At 42.8% G+C, this 14,453-nt stretch overlaps 1 protein-coding gene and 1 non-coding gene across 2 annotated transcripts in view; both read right to left on the bottom strand.

Moving 5' to 3' along the window:
- Positions 1–14,453, bottom strand: part of LARS2 (leucyl-tRNA synthetase 2, mitochondrial) — a 169,423-nt gene that overhangs the window by 95,436 nt on the left and 59,534 nt on the right. The window lies entirely within an intron of this gene.
- On the bottom strand, positions 3,448–3,554 carry LOC126015050 (U6 spliceosomal RNA). The gene has a single exon (XR_007497954.1). It is a non-coding gene; the product is annotated as a U6 spliceosomal RNA (small nuclear RNA).

The raw sequence follows: 14,453 nt of genomic DNA, 5'->3' as shown, positions 1-14,453 counted from the left end.
AGATATGCATGAGCACATATGAGCACATGGTGACATGGATATATTTATTGGTATGAGCAAATGATGACATGGGATGTGTGTATGTACATGCACCATGTGTCTTCTCAGTCCTGACTAGCCTCCATAGACTGACCAAAAAATGCCCCAGTGATGGAGCAGCACTATTATTTTCACCTTGGTTTTTGGTTTTGAAAATCACTTTTACCTAAAATAGAAAAAAAAAAGATGATAGATCTAGTCAGGGAAAAAAAAAAAAAAGGATTGTTGGATTGTTATCCAACCAGGCATTAGCCTACTTTCAGTCAGATATGTGATGTCAAGTGTGTTCTTTCTGGAAGTGTCGGTGTTGAGGTGAGGTGAGATGAGGTGAGGTGAGGTGAGGTGAGTGGCAGGGGAGGTCTTTTTCTTTTTTCTTGCTTTCCCAACTGGGTCTACCCTGTTTAACTGACTGGGCTTCTACACCTGTGGTCTGATGGGAAAGTAACATCAACTGCTAAGAAAGTACAGCCTGGAAACGCTGTGGCAAGGCATGATCCAGTGTGGGTGGTTTTATTTTTACATGTCTTTGGTCTGTGTCTGTTTCCTCATGCCAAGACTTTAGGTTACCTGTCCAGAGTAGAGAAAGTGTGTGGCGGTCAGCTGAGTACATTACAATTCCAAGTCTGCCTAAATCTGTGGAAATGCCTCACAAAACACTCATGAGGATCTAGGTAGGAACCTAGGGCCTGAGCCAAGTGCATCTAGCTCAGACAGACCCTGTGAGAAAGCCACTTGCCTTGCACATAGTCAATCCAGGTCAGTCCCAGGCATCCCATATGGTCCCCCAAGCCCTGTTAGGAGTGATCCCTAAATGAAAAGTCAGAAGTGAGCCCTGAATAAGGCCAGGTGTGGCACAGAAAAAAAAAAATCAATAATGAAAAACTTTCTTATTTTGATTTGGTTTGGAGTGGGGGTGCTCCCAGCCGTATCAGGTACTAGATGGTGGTGGAAACTGAACCTGGACCTCCTCCATGCTCCACATGCTCCAGCCCTTCTCTGGGCCCTTGGAAAAGTGTTTATTGAAAATGTCATAAGGGGGCCAGAGAGATAGCATGGAGGTAAGGAGTTTACCTTTCATGCAAAAGGTCATCGGTTCAAATCCCGGCGTCCCATATGGTCCCCCATGCCTGCCAGGAGCGATTTCTGAGCACAGAGCCAGGAAAAACTCCTTAGCACTGCTGGGTGTGACCCAAAAACCACACACACACACACACACACACAAAAAAAAAAAAAAAAAAAGGAAAAAAAATGTCATAAGACCTTCTGGAATTTTCCTTGATTTGCTGATTTAAAGCAAACAATAACCCCAGCTATCTTATTCTTCTAATGCCTGATCCAGATAAAAGTCATCAAAGGTATCTTTCTGAAATTAAACCGCTCTCAAGCTTTGACTTTAATCAACAGCTAGGCACTGAGCCTCCCCTTTTATGTATTTACTGAGAACTACTTACTTATTCAAAATGCAGCCTCATAGATGATGCCTTCTGCAGTCTGAGCATCTTCAAAGATACTGAGGGGGCCTCTTCCCCCTCTCCTAAAACAAGGATTCTTAGGTAAACATGGCCCTGCAGGGACATATGTGATGCCTGGAGACATTTCTGTTGTAACTGGTTGTGGTGGGGTGGGGGCTGCTGCCAACATCAGCCGTGGAGAGGTCGGGGATGCTGCTAAAAAGAGCCACTAGAGCAAAACAAATTCTCCAGTTGCCGATAGATTGTGATCTTTCTAGTTTCTAGTTTCATCTGTGACTACAGACAGATTAAGAGAGAATGAACCATGTAACTCTCTGGTGGGCATTCTATTCAGAAGTAGAAAACATAACTGGGACAGATGCATGGCAGCAGGAAGAAGTCAATCTGGGTCTCCTTTAGCTGGGGGCTCCTGTGTCTTGCAGGCCACACACAGATGCTACAGCCTAGTGAGTCTGAGACCAACCAGGGAAGAGCCCTCCAAAATCTAGGGGTGTAGAAGACATAATTCTAGAACTGTTATGCAAATCTTGTGCTTCTCACTGAGAAAGAATAATTAATTTCACTATCTAAAATTTAAATCACTTAATATACCTCCAAGTAATTGTCTGACTTGGGAAATCTCCGATGATACATGCATGTAATAATCCTATTTTGAACTCATGCATATAATTTTCTGAGATATGTATCCTTGCCCATGAAAAGTGCTGTTGAACAATTAAGCCCCTAAAGATATTCTATGGAGTCTGGCCCACAACACCCTAACGTCCAGACCCAGCCCTACCTGGAACCCCATCCTTCTGGCTTTGATTTGGGTTTCTTATTGCCTGTGCTGGTCATGAGTCATGATTCAGCATCAACTTAGTAAGACTTCTTACAGTATCCACCAGACAAATCACAGGCAGGCCCGGCACAGTTTCAGATCTCATTTAACTCCTGTGATTCATTTTACTCTGCTTCCCAAATGACCAACTCAGAGGAATGGTGTGTGTGTGTGTGTGTGTGTGTGTGTGTGTGTGTGTGTGTGTGTGTGTGTGTGTGTGTGTGGTGGGGGCTTAGAGCATATGCCTTGCAGTTCAGATCCTCAGGGTCCTTATATGCACTAAGTGGATCCTGACTGTTCTGCTGTTTTGAGTCTGGCAGCTCTGTTGTCTGTAATCCCTGTAGATTAGCTACTGGACCAGGGATGTGGTTCAGTAACAAAGCACATGCCTTGTGTGTGTGAGGTCCTGGACCCTATCCTGGATACTGCAAGAACCAAGTCAGTCAAATGAGATAATTCCTAGGTAATGTACCCTTATTTTACTATTACATTAATTAGCATCATCATCTTAGAGACTAAACACATGAATTCCATTGCTAAGTCACATGTCTATCTTGATGCACTCTTGCTTTTAAAACAAGAAGTCAGAGAATTAAAGTTAGAACTTCAAAAGGAACTACAATTCTGCCATACTTCATGTAGACCTACCTAAAGGTATCAGTCTTTGTATCCCCCTTAGTGCCACAATCTTATAGCTAAGAGCCCAAATTTACACATTTGGGATTTCAGCTAGAATCATTCCCTCATGATACCTGCTTTTCAGCCTTAAAAATATCTGCCTGCCACTTTCACAACTGAGCCCAGGGCCCAATCAAGGATAGTATCTCAGGAACCAGGTGTGACACCAACACGGTCCATCCTAACCCCTTAGGGATGCACAAAAGACTATCAGAAGTCTGCTATAGAGAGTTTCTGGTCCAGGTCACTAGGCACTGAGCAGAGGCAAGAAGGTTGAACTGCAGGGGTCTATTTTCCTGACCTGGATCTAAGACAGCTTGTAGTCTGGGAAAGGGAATCAGGGAATGTTGATGTATTAGAGATTAGTTGATGTATTAAGTTGATATATTAAGAGATTAGTCAATGTATCTTTAAGGGAATTAGTCAATGTATTTTTTTTTAAATATGGAACGCTTCACGAATTTGCGTGTCATCCTTGCGCAGGGGCCATGCTAATCTTCTCTGTATCGTTACAATTTTAGTATATGTGCTGCCGAAGCGAGCACTAGTCAATGTATTTTTAAAGGGTGATGACAGCTTGTAATGGCAGTTGGACCTGAACATACCCCCTGGAAACACCCCTTGCAATGGATAATTGCCCTGAAAGTATAAAAGGAAAAGCCTGGCAGTTATTGGGGGACCTAGGGTAGAGACCAGAGCAGCACCTGTGGGTCTAGGGGGTGGGGGGTGGCTGAAGATAAAGCACTGGAAAGATGCTGCTTGCTCTGTCTCTCACCTGAATCTACAGACCTCCTCCAACCCCCTCTGGCTATTATCTATCTATCCCTCTCTCTCTCAGAACCGCCCCCCCCCCAAGTTTAAGCTGCTACATATTGGCATCTGAAAGGTTGGAGGTTTACCCAGGGACTCCAATATGTAGTCATTGGGACTGCCCGCCCAAGAGTGCCAAGCACCTTTGGGGCCCATGCTGAGATAATCAGGCTGACATGTTCATTTCCAGTATGCTCTAGGGGAAAGACCATCTTGGCATTCTCTGACTTTTTGTTTGCTTGCATATTTGTTCTGGGGGCACACCTGGCAGTGCTCAAAGCTTAGCTCTGTGCTTAGGGATCATTCATGGCTAGGCTTGGGAGACCCTATGGAGTATCAAGGATCTAAGCCGGGTTAGCTGTTTGCAAGACAAGCACTCTACTTGCACTCTGGCTCCAGTCTATGACATCATCATTCACTCTATCATTCACACCATGGTTCTGGGCCCACAGCCAAGTCTCCCATCTAAAAGGAGGCATGATGGAGACCAGCATAGAGAGGAATGATGAGGAAGAGCTCAGTCACATTTGCAGGAAGAAGAACCTCCAAGGGAGATCACAGACAGAGGGGAAGGGAGTGAGGCTGACTTCATGGCTACCCCCACTGAAGAGGCCAGAAGGTCCTCCATGGGTCACTGCGACATGTGACAGGGAGGGAAAAGGACTAGGCAAGAAAGTGCTGTCCCTCATGATCCTTTCCTGATTGCTAGCTTGGAGATGACAGACGGGACTTTTTTTTTCGGGGGGGGGGGGGGGGAGGATCACACCCGGCAGCCCTCAGTGGTTACTCCTGGCTCTATGCACAGAAATTGCTCCTGACAGGCTCAGGGGACCCTATGGGGTGCCGGGATTCGAACCACCATTCTTCTGCATGCAAATAAAACGTCCCACCTCCATGCTATCTCTCCAGTCTCCAGAAGGGACATTTCTAAGGAAAAGTCCTCATCTGGGAAAAACATCTCTTTCCTGGGGGCAGTACTGCTGGGAGATTTATCCCCCCACTTTTCTTCCAGGAGGTCTATGTGTCTCTGTTTCTCCGACAGTGACTGGTCCCCTTGCCAGAAGAATAACCATCACTCAAAACTATGAGGCAGTTAATCTGCAAGACCACTTCACACTATTTCATTTGGCTCTCAGGATGGAGCATAATTAAGCAAACAAAAACCCGAGGAATGTTTATCAGGTGGCTGGCTGGCACTGGGCATCAGGAAACAGGGTAAGCAAACCAGGCACCATGGCCCCCTGGGAAAAGACCTTGTCACCCTGTCATTCATCACTGAGTTCCTCCTACCTCCATATTAGGACTAAAGAGGCAAGAAAAACTCAGGCCTTTTATTCTGTTTCAAATGATCTTTTGTAATGTGTACTTTCATCAGCAGGAAAGAAGAAAACCTATTATGGCTTGCCACAGTTTTTTCCAGGGGTCTTAGTATATAGAGGAGGGGCTCGCCACATAAGCCAGTCTGGGGTTTAGGGACAAAGAAATCCAGTGAGCATCAGTGATGGCTCAGGGTTCCTGTCTGTGGCTCTGCAGGCAAAAAGAGGCCACAGGAGAACCAGCTCACATAGGGTATTCATGCCCAGACTTCCTGCTCAGTCCTCTTATGCAGCATTTTTCAACTAGGAGCTCTATGTCTCTCTGTGGGCCCCTAGGAGAGTCCAGGGAAGTTAGGCAAAACATAAATACAAATGGCAACAGGAGAAGGTCAGCCAGTAGGTCAGGAGGTTCAAAGGAAGGGAACCAAATCAGAAGGAGGTCATGTTTGAAAAAAGGCTGAGAAACATGACTCTAAATCTCTCAAACTTGGGACTCCTTTTCAAAGTTACTGATGCCCGGGCCTCCCTGTATCTGCAGGAATGTCACATGCAATGTAGGGCAAGAACCACTATAAAGAGCCTCTCAAATAAATCTATCCCTCTGCACCCCCCCCCCACACCAAAGATAGAGCAGAGAGATGGAGCCCTGGTCATCCTTGTATTGTATTGGCACCAAATTGAGAGAAGCATCAGTCCAGAAAAAAACAAAAAACAAAACAAGACAAAACCCCAAACCAACCAACCAACCAACCAACCAAAAAAACCAAGGTACATGTGTGAAGCCCTGGGTTCAATTCCTGGCATCACAAACAAATGATTCTTAAGCCCAGGGCCAGGAGTGAGCCTTGAGCACGGCAGGGCTAAAACAAAACAAAACAAAGAAAAGAAAAAACAACACTAGGGTTATTAATCATAAACCTAACATTAGTCTATGACCTTTATATAATTATGCATTTTTTCATCTTAAGACTAACTTCAGATTGAAAACGGGCAATTTCATAAAAATTGAGAACAATAAATGTTAGATACTATGGTTTTGCGAGGGTGCATTGTATTCATTCAGGTCTTACTTTGGTGGTTAGCAGAGGGGAAGGGAGAGAGGGAGGAGAGGACAGGTGCAGGGGGTCATTTGATAGTGGGAGAGAGCTGCAAATATGGTCAGGTGGGAACAGTAAGACTAAGCACATAGGAAGACATACTGCCAAACCTTTTAGTATCATAAACCAAAGGTAAAATCAATTCAACTGAATTTTATAACAAAGGTCTTGTTTTCAAATCTAAGACTGCAGCGAAGTTATTAAGTAATTTTAAAGGTTCTCCTTGTTCCTGAAGCCAATTCAGAGAAATAATAGATGGTTGAGGGGGAAGAAACGTCAAGGTTTCTGCAGTTTAAAAACAGCTTGCACTGTCTCTCTGAAGTGAAATCAGCACCATCGCTCGGCTCATCTTCTTGCTAGTCTCTTAATCAGCGTCGTTTCAAGCACAATTGTATTTACGGTAAACTAAAAGCTGTCTTCTGCTATAAACTAGGTACAACGATGTGAACTCTCCTTAATCGGGGCCACACAACCATTGGCTTAATTATTTAGTCAACTGTTCTTTGCCAGCCGACATGAATTGCACCAAAGCTAACAACACCGACAGCTTTCCTAACTAAACGGGGGAACAGAAAACCCTCCCATTAAACTACTGACAAGATTAATGGGCTTGACTGGCAATTTGTTACTGGTCTACTTGAGCAGATGCCAGCTCTCTGGTTGTTTAGTATTTTTTTGGTAAGAAAAGAGCATTAATTTATCTGTAACACACTCGCAAATTTCAGGATCAAGAGGACAGAGACATCTGAAAGGTATTGTTGAGACGGGAGTTTTCTCTTTCCTGAATAATAAATAGGAAGGCTATTTGTTAGAAACGGGCATGGATCCAGAGGAAGGGAAAATATCAATCTGCCAATTGCATGGAAGCAAAACAGGGACAGCAGGTCCAAAAGGAGCTAGCTACGTTGCTGCCTGCAAGTTCCAGAAGCAGTGAGCAGCAGAACCTGTCACAGCTTGAAAGATTTCATATGTGACACAGACTGAGAAATAAAATTGTAAGCTTTGGGGAAAACGCTTAGAAAATTGCTGTCTAGGTAGGGACCAATTTTCTTATTCCATCTCCCTAGAATCCTCTCCCTCAAAGCATTTTTGTTGGTATTAGTAGAGAGAGGGGATGTTATTTTGTAAGACTGACTGTTTTAGGGGCGTCATTTCATCCCTCTCCCAAATTAGTGTCCACAGTACCAAACTACCGATATTTCCCCTTCCCCTTCAACCCGTCTCCCCTATACTATACTGGTAACCTCAGTTCTTTTATGTTCAGAGTCCAAGGATTTGTTTTGGGTTTTTACTCTTGATATTTTCCATCTGAGAGAGATTGTTTGATATCTGACTTGTTTTTCAGACTCATCTGACTTATTAGTACAACTCTCTCCAGTTCCATCCATGTTGTCAGAAATGGCATCATTTCCCTTTTCCTTACGATTGAGTAGTACGGTAGTTTGTGTATAATTCACATCTTCTTTATTAGCTCCTCTGCGTAGGGAATGACACAGAATGGAGATTGTAGCTAAGGTGGGCAGAAGAGAAAGGAGCTTATTCACGAGGATAGCCCTAGGAACTCTTGGGTTGGATATAAAGATTCATTTTTATATGTTCTAATAATCAAGCAAGCAAGCAAACATTCTTACACAGACTAAGTTATAGCCAAAGCTGGTGTGGCCTTGAAAAATAAGACACTCTGACACAAACTAAGTTACAGCCAAAATTAATGTGGCTGGCCTTGAGGAAAAAAAAAGTGTTGTGTGCTAAATCTATCTAGCTACAGCTGTTATGATCAGTGACTAGGGTACTTCTATGCTTGTAAATCCCTGTCAGCTGTTTTTCACTGTCTAGTTTGGCTCACAATCTGCCACTGGACAATGGAGCTGTTAACACATCCATATGGTTCTTTCTGTTTGTTTTGAGGCCATAGATTTCTTTGTCGTGGCTTTCTTGGTCCCATCTCTTCCTTTTCTCAGAGGCTGTTAATGCCTCTCCTTGGAAACTCATTTTTTTCTCTAGTTTCAGCATCTACTGCAATTCTACACTAACCCTAAACCCTCTCTTAGTTCTTGCTTGTCACTTTACCCTTAAACCTGGATATCCTGAGCCCTTTGTTCTCTCTACAACAGAGGTCTTCAAACTACGGCCCGCGGGCCACATGCGGCCCGCAGAGGAGTCTGATCCGGCCAGCCAGAAGTGAGCGCTGTTTGATTGCCAAGATACCTGCCAGCATATACACTCAGTGTATATCCAAATATCAGGAACCATGCACTCAAAATGGTAACCATCTTTGGTAGCACTTATGCCTGTGAACAGACTTTTTCAAGAATGAAACATCTGAAATCTCCAACCAGATCAAGATTAACTAATGCCCACTTGCATCACTTGTTACGGCTGGCAGTGACAAATACGGAACCGGACATTGACCATCTCTTTAGCCAAAAGCAGGCTCACAGTTCCCATTGAAATACTGGTGCGTGATCTGTTTATTTATAAATGGTTTCATTTTATTTATATAAGATATGTGCACTGTGAGTAGGAATTAGTAGCTCATATAGTCCGGCCCTTCAGCTCTCTAAGGGACCTTAATCCGGCCCCACTTTAAAAAGTTTGAAGACCCCTGCTCTACACTATCCCCCACTGATTTCATTCTGTTCCTTTATAATTGATGATACTAATAAGGCCCAAACCTGGCCTTCTGGTATGTCTATATGTAACACCACTGCTCTTATGAAGAAAAGCAAACTTATTGCTCAATTGCTCCATCATATATATATATATATATATTTTTTTTTTTCCCCCCCCTGACAAATTTGTTTAGCTGGCACTGTCCTTGGACGATCTGCCATTTTCTTTAGAATCTTAGCCTATGATAAATTTCAGTTAACCTAAAATTTAAATCTGAATGCAATTCCTAAAATGAAAGATATGTTTAACAATAAATTTGAAAGGTTACTTGAAAGTAATTTAGGGCTATTAGAGGCTATAAAAACCTTTCAACATAGAATGGTTCATCCTTCAAAGTGATTGGACATCTCTGAAGTGAATTTCCCCCTTAAAGTACGAGAAAACCAAGGATGATTCTCCAAAAGAAAATATGGCCCCCAGAATTTAACATAATATAAGAAATATTTCATTAAGGCTTCCCACTAGCTCTGCCATTCTCTTGCCCTGGCCTTGTTCCCCATTCCTGTTCTGAAAACCTCTAATATCACCTTAAGGTGTTTGTCGATTTATAAATTGAAAATAATATAACAAGTAACTCTTTTATTTTATAAACCCATATTTCTAGGAGTTTCATAAGTATCCAAAAAATGCTGGTGGAACTGAGTTTAATAAAGTGGAAAATACCAATTAAATGTTTTAAATTGTAGCTTTGAGAAAAGGTGAAAGAAATTGATCAAAAAACAAGAAAGGGAGTGGGAGGACTTTGGAGTAATTTCTAGAGCCTGTCAGCTCTCCAACTTCAACATAAACATTTCGGGGCTTAGGATATAATTCAGTTGTAGAGCACATTGTCTTGCATATCTGATGTCTTATGTTTGGAGTCCAATAAAACCAAATCAATGATGTAAATCTTACTTCATATGGGGCCGGGTAGGTGGCGCTGGAGGTAAGGTGTCTGCCTTGCAAGCGCTAGCCAAGGAAGGACCACGGTTCGATCCCCTGGCGTCCCATATGGTCCCCCCAAACCAGGGGCGATTTCTGAGCACATAGCCAGGAGTAACCCCTGAGCGTTAAACGGGTGTGGCCCAAAAAACCAAAAAAAAAAAAAATCTTACTTCATATGGAAAATATGAAACTGGATGGTTCACACACAAAAAATCATTTCTAGGTAAACTGAACACTCAAGTTTTAGAAAATAATGCAAGAGAATGTCTATGAAACAGTGGTAAAAAAAAGTTGCCATGTCTGTACCTGGCAAGCTCCATAGATTCATCTGTTTTCAAAAGAGATGTAAACCAAGCCATAAAAAAATCATGGGTAGACTGGCCACACTGCTGATAACTCAGAAGTGGGCAGGCCAAATTCCTATCCTGCTGACATTCCTACACACAATCGCCTATGGCCCTTCTTCACCACCCTTCTACAATTCTCTGCAGAGACACCAATGTGACCAAAACTCCAGGTATGCTGATGTTTGGGCTGATATTTTTTGAAGTGAGTGCAGGCGCCCTTCCCCCATCTTTTCATATTTTCAGAACACCTAGCAGCCAAAAAATAAGCCCCACATAAGCCACAGTTATCAGAATATCACATTATTAGAATTCTTGAACAACCCCATCTTTAATACTGTCATCCCCATAGGAACAAGCCAATTTAGATGCCAATGTGTAGCTGAAGTCATCTAATTTTCAGAAACAAATGAAGTAACAGAATGGTCATCTAGAAACAAAAGTTTGCTAAACCTTCTGACAATGACTTGATCCCCGGCATTTCATTATAGTCCCCGACGCTTGCCAGTTCTGAATGCTGAGCCAGGAGTAACTCCTGAGTGCCAGCAGATGTGGTCTACCCAAAAACAAATAGACAAAAATAGTTGTAAAGAAATTTTCTCCGGGGGCCAGAGCAACAGCGCGATGGTAGGGCGTTTGCCTTGCATGTGGCTGACCCAGGATGGACCTGGATTCAATCCCTGGCGTCACATATGGTCCCCCAAGCCAGGAACGATCTCTGAGCGCATAGCCAGGAGTAACCCCTGAGAAACCTCTGAGCGTCACTGGGTGTGGCCCAAAATATAAAAAAAAAAAAAAAAAAGAAAAAACATGTTCTCTATACAGGACATAAGAAATACTGACCCTAAACATTCGCCTTTTAAAAGTAAGGTCTTAAAAGAGTAAGACAGAATGGGAAAAGATATTTGCAATCCATCTAAATAATAATAATAAAAAAGTCCTATCTAGAATTCCTACAAATCCATAAGGAAAAGGAGAACTAGCGGCCAGAGAGAGTACAGAAGGCATTTGTCTTGCATATGGCCAACCAGGGTTCGATCCTTTGCACTACATATGGTCCCCTGAACACTGCAAAAAGTGATCCCTGATTCCACACTAATCAGGAATAAATTTTGAGTGAGCTCTACAGGGTGTAGTCCCCCAACCCAAAGAAAGGGAGAACTCATCAGGGAAAAGCACTTGTCAAATGAGAATATTCATATAGCCAATAAAGATACCAAATAATGTTCAATCCCACCAGAATTAGGAAAATTGAGATACACTTCAAAATGAATCACCTAGCTAGTGTTTTTCTTTTTTCTTTTTTTTTTTGCAGGGTGGGAGTGGGGCTCAGGAGTCTGTATTTTATTAGTAGTAGTAATATTTTGTATATTAAATATTATAGCATTATATTCTTTACCAGAGTACTAGTGTTCACTTCTTCCACAACTGTTCCAGTTCCTCCCCTCACACCCCTCCAAGTTTCCCCCTGACCTACTAAAATGAAGTTCTCAGTTTCTGTTGCCTTTGAACATTTGTTATCACCCTAATTACATTTCTTCATATCCCACATATCAGAGAGTATTGTGTATGTAAACATTTCAATGGGATTATTATGACCCTACCCTGATCGGTGATTGTGTCCTACCCTAGGGTGTGACCTGGCATTCTGCTCCCATCCTAGGGTGGTACCTGATTCTGCTCCCACCATTGGGTGGTACCTGATTCTGGGAGGTAAAAGCAAGGGTCTGTGGAAGGTGAGGGGCTTTTTGGCTGGAACTGATGCTGAGGCTTTGAGCTTCAGTCTTGTCCACCGAATAAAGCTAATATTTCCACAAGCCTGACTGTCTGCGAGCTGTTTACCTGCCACTTCACCTCAGATCCGCCAGCTGAACAGGGTGGCAGACAAGTGCTCTGAGCTGGAGGGGAAAGACCTCATCCTCCATCCCTCCATCAGTCAACCCCATCAAGGGCTGATTTGTAACAAGAGAGATCACTCTGTCTGTTCCTCTCTACTGGACTCATTTCACTCAGCATGATACTCTTCACTTCCATCCTCATGGAAGTAAATGTCATGATTTCATTTTTTCTTACAGCAGACTAGATAAATTTAATTTATTTTCTGGTTTGTGTTTGGGCCACCCCGATGATGCACAAGGACTACTCCTGGCTCAGTGCCCAGTGGTAGCTCCTGGCAGTGTCTTGGGTGATCAGAGGAGGGCATGTGCTGCTGGAGACTCCTGCATGCAAAGTATGAGCCTCAGCCTAGTGAGCCATCTCTCCCAGATTAGCTAAACATCAACTCTCCTGAGGATGTGGAATAAGGAGTATCAGAGCATTCTTAAATGGCAATGTGACCAGCAGAACCATGCTGGAAAATCAACATGAAAACAGAACACACACAGAGCCCATGTCCAGAAGACCCAGTTCTAGGTATCCATTGACAGCAATAAGGGCTGCAGGAAAAAGGATCCGCAGAAGAGAATATTCATGGTAGTACTGTGGTAACAGAAACATTAAAAAAGGGAGGGGGAGGACTAGGGAGAGACCCAAACAGAAAACAAATGAGTACCAATTAGCACTAAAATGGACAAATAAATTGTGTTGTTAATATAAGGGGATATTACACATACTGAAAATGAATGAGTTAGGACTACATCCAAAAATGTTCCCTAGTGGCCAAATTTGGGCATCTTAGCATTAAAACTGTACATAACACATGGACTAACTAAAATCAACTTACGCCTTTCATGGCAAGGGGAGGGTTTGACAAAAACTTTCAATCCCTCACACTCAAAACTAAATAGAGTCGGGGATGAGGCAGGCAGAATGGCTTCTCACAGATACCCCATATTTGAAACCAGAAATAGTTGTTAGCGAAGTGGCTAACATGATATGCAGACTTTGGCATATCTGCCTTTACTGATGTGAGTGATACAATTCCATGGGGGTGCTCTGGAGCAAGGATGGGGGTAGGGTAGTGAGAAAAGCTGAGTAAGTTTTTTTTTTCTGAAAAAACAACAACAACAACAACAATAGTAGGTCAAACATGAGCCAGGGAAGTGCAACTGAGTCACCTGGGAAGATAAAGATCTTTCTGTGGTAAAGGCCAGAGAGAGGCAGCAGAAGAGAAGCCAGAGGGCCCTGAAAATAGAGACGGGCTGGTAAAGCCCTTACTGACAGGATTGTCATGGAAAGCACAGAAGGAAAAGGACTGGATACTAGGAAATATGCTAGTAGTCCAGTCAGTGGCCTTCTCTGCCATAATGTTTCCATGAATAATACATCTTCAGTCTCAGGGCAGGCATGTGTCAATACTTAGGGCCAAGTGCCACCGTGTCAGTAGGTCATGAAGTGACCCAGGCAAAATGGCAAAGTTATTGAATCTAGGGAAGAGGCAGAAAATTACTCTCTAGACTTTTTTCAAGTGTTCTTAAAGTCTGAAAAAAAAAATCATATAGTAAGACAAAGAAAAAAGGTTGAGCCGAGGAAGCTGGAAACAGTAAAGCATTGCATACCATATGATGCCATTTATGCAACTTCGAGGAGGCTATGTGGTGGGGAAACTGTACTGAAAGCAAGGCAATAAAGACAGTAAATGTCAGAATAGTGGCTACCTGGAGAGGGAGGGTTATGGTGTAATTGGAAAAGGGCATGCCGAGAGCTTCTGGAACAATTTTATTTCTTCATCTCAGGGTGGCCATTTAATGTTGTGTGGAATTATACAGGCATGCTTCATGTTCTAGCCCAGTGGATTTCAACTACTGGGTTCATGACCTGGTGTTGGTGCCCAGGTATAAAAAGGTGGAAAGCCATTGCTCTAGTCTATTCGTGTATATGACTTCATAAGGAAAAAAGTTATAAAGGTTATTCTTGTACAGAAAACTGTACAATATTTTAAAAAATGCTTTTACCATTCTTTTCTGGTCTACTTAGGTCAAAAGACTAGATAATGGCCTTGTATTTGGATTATTACCTAATAGAGTTTGGGAGTATCGTTGTTCTTAAGGTCTTTTTTTTTGGGGTGGGGATAGTAAAACAAAAATCACAAACCTATTGAATCAGAAACTTAGGGAGGTAGCAGAGGAAAGAGCTCGATCTCAGGTAACCCATATGGTCCCCGGAGTCCTGCCAGGAGAGATCCTTGAGTGAGGAATAAGCACTGAGCACTGCTGGGTGTGACTCTAGAACCATAACAAAAACAGTAACAACATAGAAACTTGGGAAGTAGGAGCCAGAATTCTTTTTTAACAAGCCATGCTGGCAGAAACGATGGAATTTTACATCCCTCATTTGAGACA

The sequence above is a fragment of the Suncus etruscus genome, chromosome 7 (genome assembly GCF_024139225.1).
Source record: "Suncus etruscus isolate mSunEtr1 chromosome 7, mSunEtr1.pri.cur, whole genome shotgun sequence".
Classification (NCBI taxonomy): domain Eukaryota; kingdom Metazoa; phylum Chordata; class Mammalia; order Eulipotyphla; family Soricidae; genus Suncus; species Suncus etruscus.
The sequence above is the reverse complement of the archived record's forward strand: the minus strand, read 5'-3'. Positions and strand labels throughout refer to the sequence as shown.